The sequence below is a fragment of the Centropristis striata genome, chromosome 23 (assembly GCF_030273125.1).
Source record: "Centropristis striata isolate RG_2023a ecotype Rhode Island chromosome 23, C.striata_1.0, whole genome shotgun sequence".
NCBI classification, from domain to species: Eukaryota; Metazoa; Chordata; class Actinopteri; order Perciformes; family Serranidae; genus Centropristis; species Centropristis striata.
In genome coordinates, this window is record NC_081539.1 from 27,540,620 (window position 1) to 27,554,557 (window position 13,938).

Sequence of the window (13,938 nt, forward strand, 5' to 3'; positions counted from 1 at the left end):
CAGGCTTTATGCTGCCGACCTCTGTGTCTCAGTCTCGGTCTTCTGATCCCCAGGTCCAGCATGCTACTGTGTTAAAAGGACAGAGTGATTATCTAACACGATGCAGGTGTGCCAATCACTCTCACCTGGCGCTGCTCTCCTGAGCCCGAGTCCACATACCTCCACTGCCCAACTTAGGCCGGACATCTCCCCGGCCTAACCCCCCCACCAATGGGAGCAGGAAAGGAAGTCGGCCACAGCCATCTGTGCCCCCGGACTACGGATCACCTTGAATTTAAATGGTTGTAGTGCCAGATACCAACGGGTGATCCAGGAGTTGGCATCTTTCATGCGGTGGAGCCACTGGAGGGGAGCATGGTCTGAGCCCCAGCAGGTAGTTCCGCAGAGCATCAACTGCCCACCGGATGGCCAGGCACTCCCTCTCCACTGTGCTGTACCTGGCCTCCCTTTCAGACAGTTTATGGCTGATGTAGAGCACCGGGCGGTCGACCCCCTGCACCTGCTGGGACAGAACAGCCCCCAGCCCTCTGCCCGACGCATCAGTCTGCAGTCTGCAGAACAAAAGTGAGAGAGAAGTAACCCCTGAATTCCACTGCATGCGTAACGGCTGCAGATCCGTCGTCGGAGCCGTTATGCACTCATTATAATCAATATGTGAGATTCCACCGACTCCAGATTAGGCTACTTTAAGTAGTGATGTGCCAATGAAGCCTCATGAACCATTTCCTGTATTTTCTAAGCCCACTAGATGGCGCACTTGGCTTAAAGAAAAAGGCTCAAGCAATGGTAATTGAATGTGTTTTCAGGTCTTTGGTTAACAGAGTGCGCCATCTAGTGGGCTCAGAAAATAAAGAAAATGGTTCATGAAGCTGCATTCGCCCATCACTACTTAATAGGTGGGAATGCTGGAGGCACCTCTTGTTATTCATGATTCTTTATTAGTATTATTTTTCCAGATCCGCTGCGTAGTGAGTCCGACAGCCCTCCAACACTTGCGCAGAGCTTAAGCATGTGAGTTAAAGGCAGCTTTGGGGAAACAGCAGTCTTTTTTCAGAAGGCCGATGAAAAAGTAACAAAAAGCAACTTCTGATTGATTGATTTGAAGCAGCAAACTTTTTGATGAAGAGCAACAAAGCCTTTTTTCGGACGGGGAGGTCTTGAAAGAAGCTATGATGATAATTTGCAAACACTGTGTTCATAGACAAGAAGTTAGTATCAAACAAGTAGCCCCTTCGTATTACTCAGTACCCTTGCAGTAGCTCTCGGTTTCAAAAAGGTTGGGGACCCTTGGTCTAAAACGTTAATGTGAGTCGTATTTTGCTTCCTGTACAAATGGCCCATATAGACGTTTTCACCATCGGTGCCTGAGTGAGAAAGCAAAACTTGTATTCTGTGCAGGAAATGTGGTCAGTAAGCTTAAATGTGATCATGATCAATTAGCATTGATGCATAGGAGGGCTAGATTTAGAGATTTTCTAGAACACTTGCTATGTCAAAGTTACACTGTTGCTCATACAATTAACATTTTTATCCATTCCAAGAGTACATTTGTGCATTTCTCTCTTCAAAGTCACTCGTCTGAGACTCGTCTGAAAAATGTTCATGCTGATTGTACGACTAAACCTCATCACGTCCTTTGAACGCTCAAAGACTCTGACTGAATAAGTTAAATCAAGAATACAACAACCACTATAATTTCCTGTGTGGTAAATTCATTTCCTTGTTTTTTTTTTGTCATTACAAAACCACACTTTTATTTCTAGTGCTTCGGTGGTGGTCCGTATACCCATGCAACAACAAACACCTTTGATGTAAAACACTGAGCTCTCTCGCTCCATCAAAACCCATGCAGGGAGAAGTAGCTTAATTAACTACAACTAAAAATAGGGAAAAAAGGGAAATAGAGGCTTTTTTTCTCCGGCTGTGTCGAATGAGAAACACCTTTTTATCAACACAGTCTTGTGGAAAACATGAACAACACAACATATGTAGGTCAGACTTAGTGAAGGGTAAAGTACGCCAAAGGACATTCTGAAGTTGCCCGGTGAGTTATATCAGACCCTCTCAAGCTCTGTCAGAAACATCTGCCCTATTGTGTCATCGAGGGGGAAAAAAGAAGAGTTTCTCCTTTAGAAAAGTGCAATGAATCAAACTTTTACCACACATTGAAACTTGTGCAGCAGCTGACCCGTGGACTACTGTCTTTAAAGGACATTTTCAGACCAGCAGATAAAACCTGGGGGACGTAGGAAGGTGAAAGGGGACGGGAAGAAAGAAACTTGATAAAGGGATATGCAGGGAGAGAGGTGGTGGAGAGTGTTGAGGGCAAGATGGGCAGAGGGATGGGATTGTGTGTTTGAAGGTAAGGTGAAGGCTGAGGTTTGGACAGGAGCCAGAGTCAGCTGGGAGTGATCTGTCAGAAATAATAATATCTCTCTTCCTGGAGGTGTGGGCAGAGGTGTGCTCAGATTGAACCATGACAAACACAACAATAGATATTCTCCAACAGAGCTGCACTGCTTTCATTTCATATGCATTGGGCTGTGTGGAAAAAGCTACACATATATAAATATAAATGTATACACAATAAACAGTGCAAAAACAGTGGCACCAAAAATGTTGATGGTTTACATACAGTAGTGATGTAAGAATGAAGCTTCATGAACCATTATTTTTATTTTCTGAGCCCACTAGATGGCGCTATCTGGTCAAAAACAGGCTGAAAGCAAAGAAAAGAAAATTGGTGGAAAAATAATACTAATAAAGAATCATGAATAACAAGAGGTGCCTCCAGGATTCCCACCAATTAGGTATAGTGATGGGCAAATGAAGCTTCATGAACCATTTTCTTTATTTTCTGAGCCCACTAGATGGCGCTCTCTGGTCAAAAACAGGCTGAAAGCACACTCAGTTACCATTGCTTGAGCCTTTTTCTTTAAACCAAGAGCGCCATCTAGTGGGTTCAGAAGAAAAAGAAAATGGTTCATGAGGCTTCATTGGCACATCACTAATTTTAGATTTCCTCCGAAATTTCTCAAATTAGGTTTTTTGTGGAGCTCATATGTCTTTCAGGAGAGACATTTATTTCCATCCCAGTGACTGAGACAAGTCTGACATACAGATAAAAATCTTTAGGCCCAGACGACACTCAAAAATTACTACCTAATAGGTGGGAATGCTGGAGGCACCTCTTGTTATTCATGATTCTTTATTAGTATTAGGCTACCTTAAGTAGTGATGTGCCAATGAAGCCTCATGAACCATTTCCTGTATTTTCTAAGCCCACTAGATGGCGCTCTTGGTTTAAAGAAAAAGGCTCAAGCAAAGGTAATTGAATGTGCTTTCAGGTCTTTGGTGAACAGAGTGCGCCATCTAGTGGGCTCAGAAAAAAAAGAAAATGGTTCATGAAGCTTCATTCGCCTAATAGGTGGGAATGCTGGAGGCACCTCTTGTTATTCATGATTCTTTATTAGTATTATTTTTCCACCAAATTTCTTTATTACATTCTCATTTCATACATAAATATAATGTTCCGCTCCAATAGGATTCTGGTTTTTATTTTTATAATCCTCATCTTTTATAATTTCAGAATTATTTCCACATATCAAATGTTTTTTCTACATTCAAATAAATGGGGGATGTGACAAAATTGAACTCTTCTTCATGCATTGATTACTAGTGATGTGTTTCAACAAGAGTAGCAGGAAATTGTATGCTGCCACTTTCGCCTAAGCCCAAATTCCAGTCTTATCTGACTTCCACACAGAAACTGGAGTCTTTTTTACAACCCTGAACCGTATGTGTATGTATAATGACGTATGCTTGGGGCTCGTATGTGTTGTGGGTGGTATTCTGTCATTTAGGTTGGAGATCTTGTCGCATGCTTTTTCTAATCAGATCAAATGGGACTTACACTTTTGGAGGGTATCATTATCTCTGATGTCCCTCACAGATAAATGTCAATGAATTCACTTAGAACCCATAAAAAAGTCTTCATATAAGGCTTATAAGGGTTCCTAGAACTCTAGATCACTTCCTTTTTACTTCCCTTCAGTATCAAAGTAATCCAGTGTTAGTTGTCTGTACAAGCACGTCAACTTTGCAGACACAAACGGCTAATAGCTATTTCAGAAGTTTGACGTTGCTGAACTGTGACCAGATCTTTTGACGCTCAACTGATGGCTCAAGTCTGCTGCTTGTGCAGTAATTAAAGTTGAAGGGCAAATGTATGACATGTTTCTGAATGTAACTATATAATAACAAATTATGATCACATGAGGATTACATTTAGATTTAGGCCCCGTTTACACGAGGACGCTTGCGGGTAAAAACGACAAAATATTTTATCGGAAGTGCCTTTCGTTTAGACGGTGACGGCGTTTTGGGGGCTTAAAAACGCAAAAATCTGAAACCACCTTCCAAAGCTCCGCCGTAGCGTGTCCGTCTACACTGCCAAGACACAAAACTCTGATCTGATCTGCTCACGTCACGTATGTCTTTACGTCACATACATGCCCCAGAACAGGGAAATAAACAAACGTGGGATTATTTCCATGCGTCGGACCTTCAAGCTGCTCTGGCAGCTCTAATAAACTTTTCACCAAATGTACAGGATATGTAGAGATAGTATTAGTGAACAGAGAAGGATCTGGAATTACCTCCATCACATTTTGGATGCAGCAATTGGTCGGAGGCGAGCCAGACGGCTTTGGACGAGACCTGGGAGATCTAGTGATGGTGGATAACTTTGTGGAAGGAGTAGCTGATGAAAATGTGTGGCGTGAAAACTTCCACATGCTCAAAGATGCCCTTATCGCTTCAAGTGATGCCGCCTGGCTGCATACAATCCAATTCCACACACTTTTGCGTCACCGTATGCACACAGATTTCCTCACGAAAATGCTCGTCTAAACGAGGAATAAAAACTGAAGACGCGACGCCACTTTTGTGTCTTCTGTTCAGACCGTCCTCGTGTAAACGTAGCCTTAGTCACCAGGTTTTCTTACAGAATGTTAGTTTGAGAGTCTAAGATTGCAAATAGTTTTATAATAAAGTATCTGAAAATGAACATTTTACAAAAAGTCAGCTGCACAAACTCCAGTAAAAGTCCAGTAGCCACTTCAATTATTTCTTTCTTCTTTTTGTAGTGGGTGGGATTGATTCGCCCAAAAAAAAAACAACGCAATTTACAAAGATGAATTGCATTTTTTTCCAAAAAATTCTAAAGCTATCCATATAACAGTGACAGAGTAGACAGACTGAGGATGGAAAAAGAAAAAAGTAAAGCATTTAAGAGGTGCTGGGTTATTAACACATCACTATATCATATGAATTATAAACATGATTTAAAAAACATAATAATAGCCACATATAGATACACTTTTAAACTGTATTATATATTCTTATGGTTCATTTTGGACATGGCTCAGCTGATTTAAATAGCACCATTTATGCTCTTGCCTCTATGTTCTGATATAAAAGCAGCATGGGATTCTGATGCTATTACAAAAATTGCAATTTAATATTGTTAATGAGTTCATTGTGCAAAATGCATTCAATTGTCACACCTGAAATTGCCATCTTGAGATTACAAATGATAACTAGTCCCAGAGTGTTTGAGCTGCGGTGTATTATAAGAGCTTTTGTCAGATTCAGTGTTACGTCAAGGCCGTCCTTTCTCTTCGTGGGAAGAGTACCTCTTACTTCCTGCCTTTTCTTCACTGTGAAATCTGTGCACTCGTCTCGAGCAGAACACAATACAGACATACGTGAAGTGGAAATAAGTGGGTGACCGGATATTAGTATCATTGAATTTAGACACGATAAGAACTGAATACATTGTAAACTTTGGATGTAAATTTACGGTGGAATCTACTGTATGTCATAAAGTTTCATACTGTATGTTGTAATCTAGGAGAAAAATATGTGATTACATTAAGAGAACACCACTATTTACAGGAACTTACTGTACTATACAGCAGTAGTTCTCAACCTTTTTGAGTCGCGACCCCCAATTTAACATGCATGTTGTCCACGACCCCCGCTCACTGAACAGAATCTCACACGCACAGTTCAGATCACCCAAAAAAGAAACAAAATGACCAAAAAAAGGAAACAAAATGACCAAAAAAGACACAAAATGACCAAAAAGACACAAAATGACCAAAAAAAGACAAAATGACCAAAAAAGACACAAAATGACAAAAAAAGAGACAAAATGACAAAAAGACACAAAATTACCCCAAAAAAAGACACAAAATGACTAAAAAAAAGACACAAAATTACCAAAAAAGGAAACAAAATTACCAAAAAAGACACAAATTGACCAGAAAATTATCAAAAAAAGACATTAAATGACCAAAAAGAGTAGAACACTTTAACACAGTGGAGACAGAGCTGACTTCCAAAATGATTTGGCGACCCCCAGAAACCATCTCGCGACCCCAATTGGGGTCCCGACCCCAAGGTTGAGAACAGCTGCTATACAGTACTGTGCAAAAGTCTTAGGCAGGTGTTAAAAAAAGCTGTAAAATAAGAATGCTTAGAAAAATATAAATGTTTTTTCCCCCCATACATTTTTATTGTCAAAAACAAATACATTGAATGACATGTTTATAGTTATATATAGTTATATAGTTTATAGTATGTTTTATAGACACACACAAGCAATAATAAAGCGCTGCAAGCCATATCTTGCGATGTTTTCCTGCAAGTGAGAGCTGGGAATCATCATTTAAGAGATGCACAGCAGGGTCCACAGGGAACTAAACTCCTGTTAAATCAGTAATATTTTCGTTCACCTTTCTCCATAATCTAGATACCTCTGGACATTCCCACATAACATGTAAAAAAGAGCCAATGGTTCCATGAGGGCAAAAAGAGCAATATGGATACAGCACGAATCCCATTTGATGTCATATTCTTGGTGTAACATATGCCCTATGACAGAATTTTAAATGTATATATTAGCGCCGGGAAAAAATCGAATTAATTAGAGGCTTTTAATTAATTAATCGAAATTAATCGCATTTTAATCGCATATGAATATTTGACCTGAGAACAGTGAGAAGTAATTTTTTTCACATTGATTTTTAGTATACCATTGAATAATGACTGAATACATAAGCTTAAGCAACAAAAATATTGTTTATTTTTGTTCAAGTCCAACAGACCAGTGCAATTTTTGCCATTAATTGTAGCAATAGCATATTTAGCATTTAGCATATATAGCTTGCACACAACCATGCTCTTATGGACGCTTCCATCCGTTGGTTTTTAGTAACTAAATGTCCCATCATCCACGGGGCCAACCAAAGGTCTCATCAGCTTCTTCCTTCATGTTCACTGTGGTTTGTTGTTGTCTGAACTCATCAACGCTAGTTGGTGCTCCAGTATAATCGGTCCGCCTGAAACTCATCCAGTGAGAAACGTTCCGCGGTGCAAAAATAAGTGTGATTAAAATGCGTCAATTTCTTTAGCACGTTAATTTTTGTGTAATTAATTCATCTTAATTAACGCATTAAAGTCCCGGCCCTAGTATATATCTATGATTTGGGTTTTTTGATGCTCCAGAGACATTGTCCCATATGGCTTCCCAGTCTAATTCTTGTCCCAAATTAGTTGTCTCTATCCCAGGCTTTCATGAAAAACAGAAATGTTAATAGTTTATTGTTTTTATATTAACAAAATGCAAAGTGAGTGAAGAGAAGAAAATCATCATCAATATCTGAGTCTAAGTCCAGAGTCCCTAGTGTTCAAATTTGAGTCCAGGTCGAGTCATAATTACATAAGTTTGATTTACAAGTCTGAGTCATCAAGGTTGAGTCTGAGTGGAGTTCTCCATTGTGGCTCCTTCAAAGAGCCGATATAGAAATTAAACATAACACACTGTCACCATTTCAGAGAGTTTATTTAGCTCTTCCAAAATCAACACAAACTCAAGAGACCAGAGTCATCTTTTAGAATGCGGTTGTTCCATTTTTTATATGCTGTGTTAACAAAAGTCATTTTTTAAATATGCTCGTGTCCAAGTCTGAGTCAGTCATGAATGTGCAAGTCCCAGTGATCATGCGACAGAATGTCCGAGTCATCAGAAGGTTGAGTCCAAGTCGAGTCATGAGCCACCCAGCCATCTGGCTTCAAGTCTGACTTGAGACCGAGTCCAGTGTCCATCCCTGGCATATACACTAAAAGAGTATTACATTGTACTGCAACTATTCAGTAATTTACAAAAAAAAAAACTGAACAGTGTTGTGATATAAATTAACAACAATACAGTAATATACTGCAAATGTACTCAGGCTGAACGATTTGGGAAAATAATCTAATTGCATTTTTTTCAACCAATATTGCAATTGCGATTTAATCTGCAATTTAAAAAAAAAAAAAAATCCTCATCTTCTGTTCTGTTCATAAGCAGTAAATCGTTCTATAGTCTAAACAACTCAATGCTATAGAATATTTTGAGCTGTAGTGTATCTCTAGTGGTACACTGTATTTTTTAAATACTTTAATGAGCTGTGTAGAACCTGATAATGTAATAAATTCCTGATAATGTAATAACTTCCCGATAATGTAATACACTTTTTTACCAATAATGTAATAAAGAATAACATTAATGGGAGGTTATTACATTATCAGGTTAGCCTTCATTTCACAAGTCCTGATAATGTAATAATTCCCCAATATTGTAATAATTTAACAGCAGACCACCCATTACTTGGGTTCAAGTGGTGATACTGTGTATCAACTCTAGCTTAAGAGCTCTAGCGCCACCAACAGGTCAAAGTTGAATGTTTATTAACTTTTGACCCGTTCATCCGTTTTTCACAAACGAGGTATCCATGACAACCGAATGCATTCAACAGCTTCTTGAAATCTAAAGGTGCTTGGTGTTATACTTTATTACATTATTGGTAAAAAGTGTGTTACATTATTGGGAAATGCACTTTATTACATTATCGGGAAGTTATTACATTATCACCACTTGAACCCAAGTAATGGGTGGTCTGCTGTTAAGTTATTACAATATGGGGAAATATTAGGCTACATTATCAGGACTTGCAAAATGAAGGCTAACCTGATAATGTAATAACCTCCCATTAATGTTATACTTTATTACATTATTGGTAAAAAAAAAAGTGTATTACATTATTGGGAAATGTACTTTATTACATTATCGGGAAGTTCTTACATTATCAGGTTTTATTACATTTTCAATGGACTCAAGTGCAGTTTTTTATTACATTATTGGGGTAATTACAATATCGGGAATTTATTACATTATCAGGTTCTACAAGCTGTAAAAATATATCAGTAAAGTAAAGTAAAAAGTAAGTAAAATTTATTTATAGAGCACTTTTCATAGCAGTATCTGGGGCAATAATCTGTTTCCGTTTTGGCAGAATTTAGTTGAAGGACGCTATTATTTAGCCATTTTTTGATGGCAGTCAAGCAGGCTGTTAAGTTACCTATATACCTTATATAGTTCTTTGCAGGATAAATCAGTTATTCATTGTCAATTTACACTGAAAAGCTTTACAGTGTGTCTTAATTCGGACTCCTGTTTCCTCCTGTTTCTCTCTCTGTCCAATCTCAGTGTGTCTGTCATCAAAGCAATGATCTGTTTAGATTTCTGAAATGGCCCAGCCCTGTTCATTTTCCTGCATTCTCAGCATGTTTCTTCCCGTATGGACGAGATGAGCCGGGCATGCTGATGACAATAGAGAATGAGAGGCAGGGAAACTCCTTCTGGCTCGGCAGGCAATGAGCTATTGGAGCCCTGCAGAGTTCAATCAATAGCATGTGTACGGCAATCTGTTCACAGTGTTGGTGCCCAAATACTGCTGCTCTCACACTGCACACTTGTATTGTAATGTCACAAGATCAGATAACAAGGATGTTTACATTTGAGCAGTTTTTCTAAACAAAATGTTGATGTCAGTCTTAACCCTCTATGGTACGCATTATGATGCCAGTTGGGAAAAAAAAGTTTTGAGTGTTTTTTGTCTGAAAATAGACTAAATTAACATATTCTGAAGAAATTTTCTTAAAAAAAATGTTTTGGGAAGTTTTTGGGGTTTGTTGCCCATAGGCAACATTGTACCATAACGGTGCACAAGTGAAAAAGAAAGTTTTGAAAATTAATTTTAACATAATTTATTTAATAAACATGTGTAAAAGAGTCAGTAGCTTCAACAGGGTACAATACAAAGCATTTTAAATTTAAAAAACATTATAAAAGGAACTTTTTTACCCGTTTCTTGTCTGTACCATTGAACCAACGACCCATTGAAATGAATGTCTTGAACAGTCTAAGTGTATGAAACTATCAAAAAAGAAGGTTTACTCAACTATCAGTAGGATTATATTTTTTCCAGATGGAAAAGGGCCAGGAAATGACGTTTGAGTGTTTTTTTGTGGCGCAAAATGGTAAAACTGTTTCCTTTGGAAAAGTCTGCAAAAAAGGGTTTCAATATGGCCTCCTGGAGGTCATGTTACAAATTAAAGCATTGCTATTGGTTCCCTTGACTCTTCCCTCTTTTTTAAAGTATCGCATCACTCAAAAACATGCATTGTAGAAATTTGACAGGCCAAAAAAGGGTTTGCTGCCTGAGGGCAACACCGTACCATAGAGGGTTAACTGAATGGATGCATTTGGGAAATGAAGAGTTGATTTACTGAATTTTTTTGCTGTTCTATCAATTAATTAATGTTTCATTCTGGCAAAGGTGAAGTTGATTACAGAGAATGGAAGCTTCACAGCCACAAACAACCTTTATTTACACTCTATTGAAGTCTCAAGGACGTGGTTACGTCTACCGAAGTAAGGTAATTAAACTGCATGAATACCACACTTGCTATTTTATTATGACTTATTGTGAGTGAGTAGTCTGAATTATAAAAACTTAGAGGAGAATCAATATAGGAATACAATGGAGGGCCCCACCTACAGTTGCTCAAAATGGAAAGCTGAATATTGATGATTCTCAGTGAGTGTGCGTATTTGTATTTTTTCAAAATATATCCATCTGTCAGTGACAGTGACAGCTGGTGAAGCAAGGTAGCCTGATGTCCTTCTCACAAGCTCAATCCTTCAGTTCCTCCTTGGGAAATGCCATGAGACCAGATGGAATATGTAAACCGGGGAAGTTATTATACACATTAAGACTGATTTAAACCCAAATTGGTCACCTCAGACTAACTTTTGTATTGGGGTTCATGAAGCCTGATTAATTATCAACAGCCTGGCCCTTTAACCACCAGTTGGACAGTTCAATGTTGTTAACCCTCTATGGTACATTGTTGCCCTCAGGCAACATTCCCATTTTTGGCTTGTCAAATTTCTACAATGCATCTTTTTGAGTGATGCGATACTTATAGGGGACCAATAGCAATGCTTTAATTTGTCACATGACCTCCAGGAGGCCAAATTTTAATATTTTTTTTGCAGACTTTTCCAAAGGAAACAGCTTTGCCATTTGCGCCACAAAAAAGCACTCAAAACGTCATTTTGTGGCCCTTTTCCATCTGGAAAAAATATATTCCTACTAATAGGTGAGTAAACCTTCATTTTCGATAGTTTCATGCAATTTATTTTCTAATTAAATAATGGAAACTTGTTAAAATGCAACTGAACTTAGACTGTTCAAGACATTCATTTCAATGGGTCGTTGGTTCAATGGTACAATAAACTGGTTTGAAAAAGTTCCTTTTATAATGGTTTTAAATATAAAATGTTGTGTACCATTTTGAAGCTACTGAATCTTTTACACATGTTTATATAATAATAGATAATGTTCAAATTATGTATCAATTATGTACAAAAAACAAACCACTTTTTCTATTATTGTTGACTGTTATGGTACAATGTTGCCTACGGGCAACAAACCCCAAAAAACTTCAAAAAAATTTTTTAAAAAATAAATAGAAAATGTCTTCAAATTATGTTTATTTAGTCTGTTTTAAGACAAAAAAAAACCCACTCCAAACATTTTTTTCCTAACTGGTATCATAATGCGTACCATAGAGGGTTAAAGCCGCGGCTCTCCTGCTTGAAGAACATTTATTGGCCAAGGATATCATATCGACTGCTAAATTCCTCTGATCAAGTACTGTATTTAAGTGCAATTTTGAGGTACTTGTACACTGCCCTACCAAGCAAAAAGGCAGTAACTAGGCAGAGTGCAGAACTGAGAAAAATTACTTTAAAGTTATCCTGTAATCCAGCCTAAGTAGTTGTAGGTAGATTATTGGACATGTGGCTGTTTTGTTACTTTATATTATCGTATTTTTTGTACATATCAATCCTCATATTTTATTTTATATTTTACCCCTATTTTGAAGTTTTCCCTTACAAATTGGTTTTTGGGGGAAGTTTTCCAGTATGCCAAACGACAACCTACCCTCACACTGAGTCAGAGTGTGACAGCCTGCTTCTTGTTGTTTCGCACCAATCTGCCTGTTGATCTTGAGACATGTGGGACACTTTAACTCCTTCACTGAGGACATCAGCTCCCTCTTAACCCCGAGTGAGCACTTTAGAACATGAATTCTAATGAGAAATATCATCAAAGAGGGTAAAACAACAATAAGAAGATGGTTTGTGGGCCCCGCATCCAAAAAGGCTTTCCATTACACCTAACTCAGTTCTCTTTCATAATCAGTATGAAGCAGTAATGAACATATGTTTTACTGCCTTACTGATGCTTTCTGTCTGCTGAAGAACCTGCTGTTTTCCTCCTGCTGTTATTCAATGGAAGAAGACAAACCACCCAAAGTGTCTGCCATGATTCATAATCTCCCAAAACTACAGAACATCACATCAGACAGGAGGGGGTAGAAAGTGCAGCTTATTTTAGCACTTCTGTAGTTAGTACGGACATCAGGGTCACTAAGCATCTTTGACACTTTGGGAATGCCCAACCAACGTTGTCTGATTGTACATATTAGCAACTAAAAAATTGTGTTATGCAGAAACAAACTGCAATAAATCCCTGTGGTGTTTCCAAAACATCAGAAGAACTGGGACATTTTCAATGGCTGTGATCCAGTATGTGAGCCGAAGCAGTGTAGCAGAACATTTTCTTGAGGAACACTGTTTTAGACAGAAGGACAGAACAACGTGACTGGCTGTTGACCAGGGATGTAAACAGGGATTTGGACCAGTAGTAGTTCATTATTTTAAACGGTTTGCCATTTATTCTGAGAAATGTTAATATTACACAGTGGCTCATTGGCAACATGGTCTCACAGGAATATGTGAAATAGCCACGGATTTGCTTAACTCAAAATCCGTGGAATAGCCACAGATTCACTCAAATTTCCGTGAAACTGACACGGATTTCGCTACAATGCAAGTTAATGACAGTCATATCCCGTGGCTATTCCAACATACAAAGTGATTATGTACATTCACTGAGTGAATATTTTGAAAATTAAACATATATTTCTCGCTAGAAATGTGATCAAAATCCATTTTTATGCAGAAACTAAATCAAAATATTGATTTTTTTCACTAAAAATGAGAGAACTGTCCGCCATGTTTTTTGTTCTGACCGCCGGAACCTTGAAAGTCACGTGACTTGGAACAAACCAATAGGAAAAAATATCCATGGAATAGCTACGGGATATGACTGTCATTAACTTGCATTGTAGCGAAATTTGAGTGATTCCGTTGCTATTCCACGGATTTTGAGACACACACACACACACACACACACACAACCAAACCTGTGTAAATAATGTTGTCCTGTTTTTAATTTATTTAATATGTGCCTTAATATGCAATACTTTTTATTTATTAACATGTACATGTATATTTCGTTATCCAGCATAATGACATTAAAGACTCTCTTGACTCTTGAATAAAGTCAAATTGACTGATTGATAGTTGTAATGTTAAATCACATTCATGTATGCTAACAACAGTGGTAATAA

At 38.1% G+C, this 13,938-nt stretch overlaps 1 pseudogene; it reads right to left on the bottom strand.

Moving 5' to 3' along the window:
• Nucleotides 1–274: 274 nt before the first annotated feature.
• The window catches only part of LOC131962456 (piggyBac transposable element-derived protein 4-like), a 108,507-nt pseudogene continuing 94,843 nt past the window's right edge, over nt 275–13,938 (bottom strand).